This window comes from Homalodisca vitripennis, chromosome 5 (assembly GCF_021130785.1).
Source record: "Homalodisca vitripennis isolate AUS2020 chromosome 5, UT_GWSS_2.1, whole genome shotgun sequence".
NCBI lineage: Eukaryota > Metazoa > Arthropoda > Insecta > Hemiptera > Cicadellidae > Homalodisca > Homalodisca vitripennis.
The window spans coordinates 128684154-128691189 of NC_060211.1; positions in this window are offsets into that span (position 1 = coordinate 128684154).

Genomic DNA, 7036 nt, shown 5'->3' on the forward strand with positions numbered 1-7036 from the left:
ATACTTCGACTAGTGCATTTTTGTTTAGTGGACCATACCAGGTAGGCATAGGTCTTTGGCCCTCCGGAAACAAATTCTACAATGTAGGAGCCTGGGCCGTACTCGACCAATTCGTCGGTCATCTCGCCCAAGTAATCCCCTGTGGGGACCTTGTGCATGCCCTCTCTGTGAACGTAGAGGACACTGTCTGTGTCGTAGTAGAGAACCTGGCTTTCTAACTTTTCTAGATGTTCATACAATTTTAATCGGGCATGTGATGTTGTAAATGCTGCAATTACTACGTTTACAGTTCTCGCGGGTTCACATACCTCATCAATATATTGCCAATTCACAACTAGTACCGTCTCATTAATGATTTGAGTAGTATTTACATCTATTTCTGGATTAGTCAGCAGTTGGAAGTACTCATAAGCGTCTCTAACAATCGATGTCTTTGTTTGATTCTCTCTTTGGCCGAATTTACCCCAGAAAGAATTTAACATTAATTTAGCTAGGGAGCGAAGACCCCCGTTCTTTTCAATTTTGGTCGGGTCCAGGTGAATACCTTCGTGTTCGTAGTAGTTTTGAATATAATTGGTCTTGTCTTCTTCAGTGAGGCACCAGGAAGGGTAACCTGATGCCTCCTGTTTGATTTTTAAAAATTTGTTTATGAAGTCGGTGAATAGGCCCCCTGTCTCGTATCTTGCCACCTCGTACTCCCAGAGCTCATACATTTCTACAATTTCGTATCCCTTTTCCACAGCCTTGCGTATTTCCTGCATTGTCCATGTCCCTGTCAATGCTCTTTCCTCGATGTTGTGATTACACTCTGTGTTTGACGTTTCTAGACCACATGTACGGCATAAAACAAACATTAATTTATTGTTCATACGTGCTGGAAGGACGGGATGATACAAATTTAGAGGAGGCAGAACTTTACACTTGAGGAGACCTTCGGCCTTCAAGCCTCTTTCTCTACACTCCTTGTCCCCTACATAGATTTTCGGATGGCTTAATATGTAAGGACGAAATTTATTAACGTAGGGATATAGAGAGCAGACGTCCACGTACTGGATAGTTTCCCCGTCCTCGCACTTGTAATAGGACTTCGCATTTCCTGTCCTTCCCCCGAAGAAGGCATCTCTGGGGTTGAGTGGGAGTGTGTTTAGAATAGGGAGTGAATTTAGATAATCCAATTGTTGTTCTCTCTTTAGTTTTTGAAACTGACACTCCCACATTTCAACTACCTCGTAGCCGGCATTCTCAAGTCGAGAAATTTTGGATTTGGTTCTATCGAACCTTAAATGCAGAGTATCGGAAGGGTCATCTGTAACGGGCTCTTCCCTTTTAAAAGGAAAGCATTTAGGACACCCGTGGAAGTAACAGCCCTGAAATTCATAGATTCGTTCTCCGTCAAAACCGTCTACTTTTAGCCCCTCAATTTTGATTTCTCTCCCCCGCCCCGCGTGCTGAATTTGAACACCGCGCTTTTCTTCCTCCCAGCTCAGCCACTGCAGAGCGATAGGCGATTGAATGTCCACAAGACGGTATCCGTTCTTAGGGATCAGACCGATGGTGTTTGGTTTTAGGAAGTTGCGTCTGAAAGCCAGGTTGCATGCGCTGGCAATGGTAACGGCTTCCATGAAGGGGTCAACATTGCACTCTTTCAAGAAAATGTCTCTGAATCTAATGCACGCCTGCGCCAGTATGTCTACATCTGAAATACAGTACTCGATCAACTCTTTTTGAAAATGAAAAACTACATTGTTAGCGACTTGTTCGTTATACCAATTTTCAAAGTCTCTGTGGGTTTTTTTCGAACATGGTTTCAGGGCAGTAGTACTCCTTGGATGGTATGGGGCCTACATAATTTTGGTTTGCCAATGTGTTGAAGAGGTGAGGGAAGTAGCCCTTCTTCTTCTCCGGGGGAAGGTCAAAGGCTTTGGGTAATGCAGAGAGGGCCATGGGGAAATAGTTTAGCGAATCGATAAATCGCACATTGTCCAGTTCCATGAGAATTACTTTAGTGCCTCGCATGATCAGTTCCGGGGTGAATTTGGTTTGTTCGAGAACGTACTTTAGCAAAAACTGGAAATCGAAACCTTGGCCATTATGGGCCATTACACATACGTTTTTGAATTTTTTCCTCTCATCCATTACGTACTCCATAAACTGATTTACAGGATCATTGTTAAATATTTTGGTTCTGTCTTTACAAATATCACAAGATTTACCATCAATACATTGCCAGCAGAACTGTTGAGAGACACAAAGGTTGACTCTGTGAACTTTAGAATTTTCGGCTAAAATTTCATCTTGGCGGGTCTCCAGATCAAAGAAAATGAACAAAAAATCTTTAGTTTTGGGTTTATTATTGTCTACCCGCATGTAACATTGATGGTTTGGTGGCATATAATCGTTACAAGTTTTGCAAAACACTTCACCGCACACGTGTTTTGACTTGCGATTTTTGAAAAATACGAGTTTTTGGCAGTCTTTACATTTCTTTACTGACTTGCAGCGCTCACTCTTGTGGGCTGCTAAGCAAATTTGGTTTTTGAATTTGATGTTACAATTTGGACAAACTATTCCTCCATGCTCCTCTTTACATGGCGGAGAAATGGTCTGGCAGGAGGGGCATATGTTTGAACACCTGTGTTCACCCTTGTGGTCATAAGGGGTGTGACAAGGCTCACAGAAGTAGGTGCATACAAAAGCTGCAGTGAGAGATGTAATCACGTTGTAGTGTCCATCGTGATAAAGCAGGTTGATTTTGTACTGAGCATCAGAGTTGTTACCATTAAAGTACACAACCCGGCCTTTGTTTCCATAACTGTAGACTGTAATGTTGTAATTCTTCAGGTGGTCTTGGAATTTTGAAAGTTCGGGGATCCCCGCTCCCTGTTCAGAAATTTGGACACCGGCTTTAGTCATCAGTTTTTGGGCTCTGAAAGTTTGTCGCTTACCCTTATCCTGTCTTATTGCTTTAAATTGAGGATCTTCTTTGGCGTAGGCTTTGGCCACAACCAACGCACGGGGGGGTAAACACAAATTGTCCACATTTTCTATCGATACAATACCTGTTCGTGCCTTGCACTCTTCGTGAAAATTATTGTACAAGCCAGGTCTTCTACTACCACCACTACCTACAGGGAGGTTCACTCTTGTGCATGTGATCTTAAAAGTGTCCGAAGATTTAATAGAATCGGCATTACTCTGAACGATCCCTCCAAAGATGTCCCAAAGTATATCGCCATGTACTTGACTGGCAGGTCGGTAAGCTACATATCCAGGGTCTTTAGTTTTGAAATTTATAGAATTTAAAGTGAAACCAAGATAATCGTTTTTCGCTAGTGTCCTCTTTCGCCTTTTTAACAAGATCAGAGAACCCTTTCCTAATCCAATCTAGTTCGGACACCCCTTTAGGCACCGGATTAAATTTGAAGACGGTTTCAGATCCATTAATTCTAAAACCTGCTACTGTAGGTTTTTATTGGTACTCATTACCTTAATGGGCTCCATGTTGTATGTAATTAGCTCTAAGATAATGCTATAAATAATGAAAAACCGCTAATATAATACAGCGAACAGCTTTGATACAAGCTTTTAGAGCGGACTTGATTCTTCAACGTCACGTCAGAGACTGACAAGAAGACCCCGTCACGCGCTTAAATAGGAGTGGGAGCCGCGCATGCGCAGTACACGTTTTTACGGTGCACTATGGTATGATGCAATAACCGGAATGAATTGACTAAGCCTTTTTAGGTTACCGTTACGATACCTACACACTAACACTGCGTTAGTAAAAACAAGCACTTGAAATACAGTCACGAACAATATTTTGATAAAAACACTACTACGATAGTAAAAACAAGCACTTGAAACACAGGCCCTCACGATAACTCACTTTAATAAAACACCACTATGATACAAATAACTTAAAACATTTCAGGACACTAAGACTACACTGCTTTGCTGTATAACAAATACCACTATATTCACTATAGTAATAGATTAGAAGTTAAACACAATACCGCTGAGCACAGGGGCTGTCTCTTTGCCTTCTACCGGTTGTCAGTTGTATCTGTTGCCGCTACTGTAGGGAGCAGACCAGTCAGGAAGCTAATTTAGACCAATCGGGGACGCGCTTATTCCGACCAATGAGACCGCTGAGGTAGATGTTAAATGTCTGGTTTTTTACAGGTGACTACAAACCTCAAAGCCGCGCGTCACGTCCGGTATGAACTACTAAGCGAGATCTTTTTGAAAATAGACTCTGGACACACTCGGATAAAATGAATTCAGATATCCTGTGAACTCATTAAATATTGTATTTGTTGTATACGTGTCTGAGCATGCAGTAACCGCAGACCACGACCAGTCTACCACGAACAGTCAGCCGGTGCAACAAGTAAGTCGTCATTCATAAAGTGATGGTTTACCGTAATAAATATATCGGAACTAAGAAAATGTCAGGCAGAAATTCATACACTAGAGTAGTAAATTAATGTGCCTCAACGGAAAGATAATGTTTATTAATGAATTATGGAGATGCATGGCCATAATGCAAAAGTTTTGGTTTTTTAATATGGGTCAAGTGAATGTATCTCGTCCGAAAAGTAAAGTATTGGCATAGTAAGGAGTATGTCGGGGGTTAGGCGTGTACGGTAAAGAATGCAAAGCTCACTTGAATAGGTGCCCGCTGTATTAAGTGTGAATAAAAGATTTTGAGGTTCCGTAATGGGCTCAGTGTGTTACGAAATACATGGACGTACATACACAAAAATATATGGACCTTTCTCTAGACTGTTTTGAAAACTGTTTTAGAATAGGTAAGGGTAATGAGACAAGTGTATGGGCAAATATTAGGGTTGTTGCTTCAGAGTAGGGCCTTGGAAAACACGCGGCTAATATTTAGTTCAGGTACTATAAAACATGTATAGATGTTTTTTTTTCTGAAGTCATCCCTTAAAGGTTTCCGTGAAACTGAGCGAGGAGCGAAGGTGAATTTTTCGGTCATACGCCTAAAACTTTAGTAAGTTAAGTGAACTACAAAATATGTATTAGACTATGTATGGTCAACCAATACAGGAGTTTAAAGACATCAGTGTCTGGAATAACCGGGCAATTAGAAATGTGTTTCAGTATAAAATACATGGGAATATATGGGCAGTCATGTGGATACCGGTCGTAGGTGATAAATCGGGGTATGCGCTACGAGTGCTGGAGGCATTCGAAAAGTAACCTCGGCAGAGTGAGCCTTGGAGACGCTCGGAGTACTCAGGCTGTAGACGTAGGCATAGGTACGCGTAAAGTTTGGGTTGTTTAAGACCCGAATTATGGGAAGCGTTAGGAAGGTGTGAGGCCTGTTTAAAAAATGCATGTCCAAGAGACGAGCAGTTACAGGCCGATGTATGTGGAGATTGATTGGTGATAACATCCGTGTATGAGCGTTACGTTTAAGTACGGAAGACAGACGGAAAGTGTGGGATCCCAACAAGGTGCCGACACATGAAAGATGTTGTCGGTTGAAGTATGTGAATATTCATCGGTAAAAAGCAGGCGGTAGGAGTCGGGGATGCATATTGAAAGTGTAGGGTACCAGCAGATGAGTTTTTATAGGACAGTGTACGGTAAAGTGTAGACCATATGCTTAAGCCATTGTGAGCCTGAAGACGCTCAGGCTGTAGGCGTAGGCTACATAAAGTTTGGGCTGTTATACGCTCTGTTAAGACCCGAATTATGGGAGGCGTTAGGAAAGTGTGAGGCTCCGGCAGGGACCGTTAGAAATGCATGTCCAAGAGACGGAGTGGATATAGGCTTATGTGTGGATATTGATCGGTGGTAAAATCCGTGTATGAGCGTTACGTTCAAGTACGGAAGACATATGGAAAGTGTGGGATCCCTGCAGGGTGCCGATACACGAAACATGTGAATGGTTGAAGTATGTGAATATTCATAGGTAAAAAGTAAGCGGTAGGAGTCGGAGGTGCATATTGAAAGTTTAGTCCCAGCAGATGAATGATGTAGGCCAGTGATCGGTACAGTGTAGACGGTAAACTCCGGTATGCTCAAGTATGAGAACCTTGGCAGCGTGACGTTTAGACGCTCCTTAAGACGCTTGGGATACGCAGACTGAGGCGTAGGTAAACGTAATGGTTAGGGTGTTTCGGGAGACAGGCAAAGTGTGGAGTCCAGGCAGTGTGAGCCATAATAGTCCCCGGTACTCGAAAGGGTGGATAGTCCCTATGCACAAATCCGGGTGTGAGCGAATATTCCATGGTGAGACAGCTAGATAGTATTGGAGCCTTGGTAGTATGCGGTTGAGGGCTCCAGGCGCTCCGTTACTGTGGAAATCTGTAGGCATACGTAGTTAGAAATCAGAGGTTAAACAGCGTAGGACAATTTGAGGGAGCCGTTATAAATATGGGTAAAATCGTGTAGCGAAAGGTCTATGCACACGTAAAGGTGATAGATATGAGCTAAACGATCGGCTAAGAGCATTAGAGAAGTATCGGGCACCGGTAGTGTGAGCCTTAAGACTCTCCGGTACTCGAAAGGGTGGATAGGCCTATGCACACAAATACTGATATGAGCGATATTCCGGGATGAGACAGCTGGAAAGTATTAAAGCCCTGGTAGTATGCTGTTGAGGGCTGCAGGCGCTCCGTTACTCGAAAGGTGGGAGTCTGTAGGCGTAGGCATACGTACATTTTGGATTGTTATACGCCTTGTTAAGGCCCGAAGTATGGGAGACAATAGAAACGTGTTCATGGATATGTATCAGTATAAGATCCGAGTGTAGGCGATACGTCAAAGTACGGTAGGTGATGGTGGTGGAAAAGGACTGAGCAGGGTGCCGACACACGAAAAGATGTGAATGATTGAAGTATGTGGATATTCATCGGTAAAAACGTAGGCGGTAGGAGTATGGGAGGCATTGGAAAAAGTTTAGGGTCCCGGCAGACTAATGATTTAGCAAAGGTATCGGTAAAGTGTAGACCATATGCTAGTGTGAGTCTTAAAACGCTCAGGCTGTAGGCGCAGGCTTAGGGTT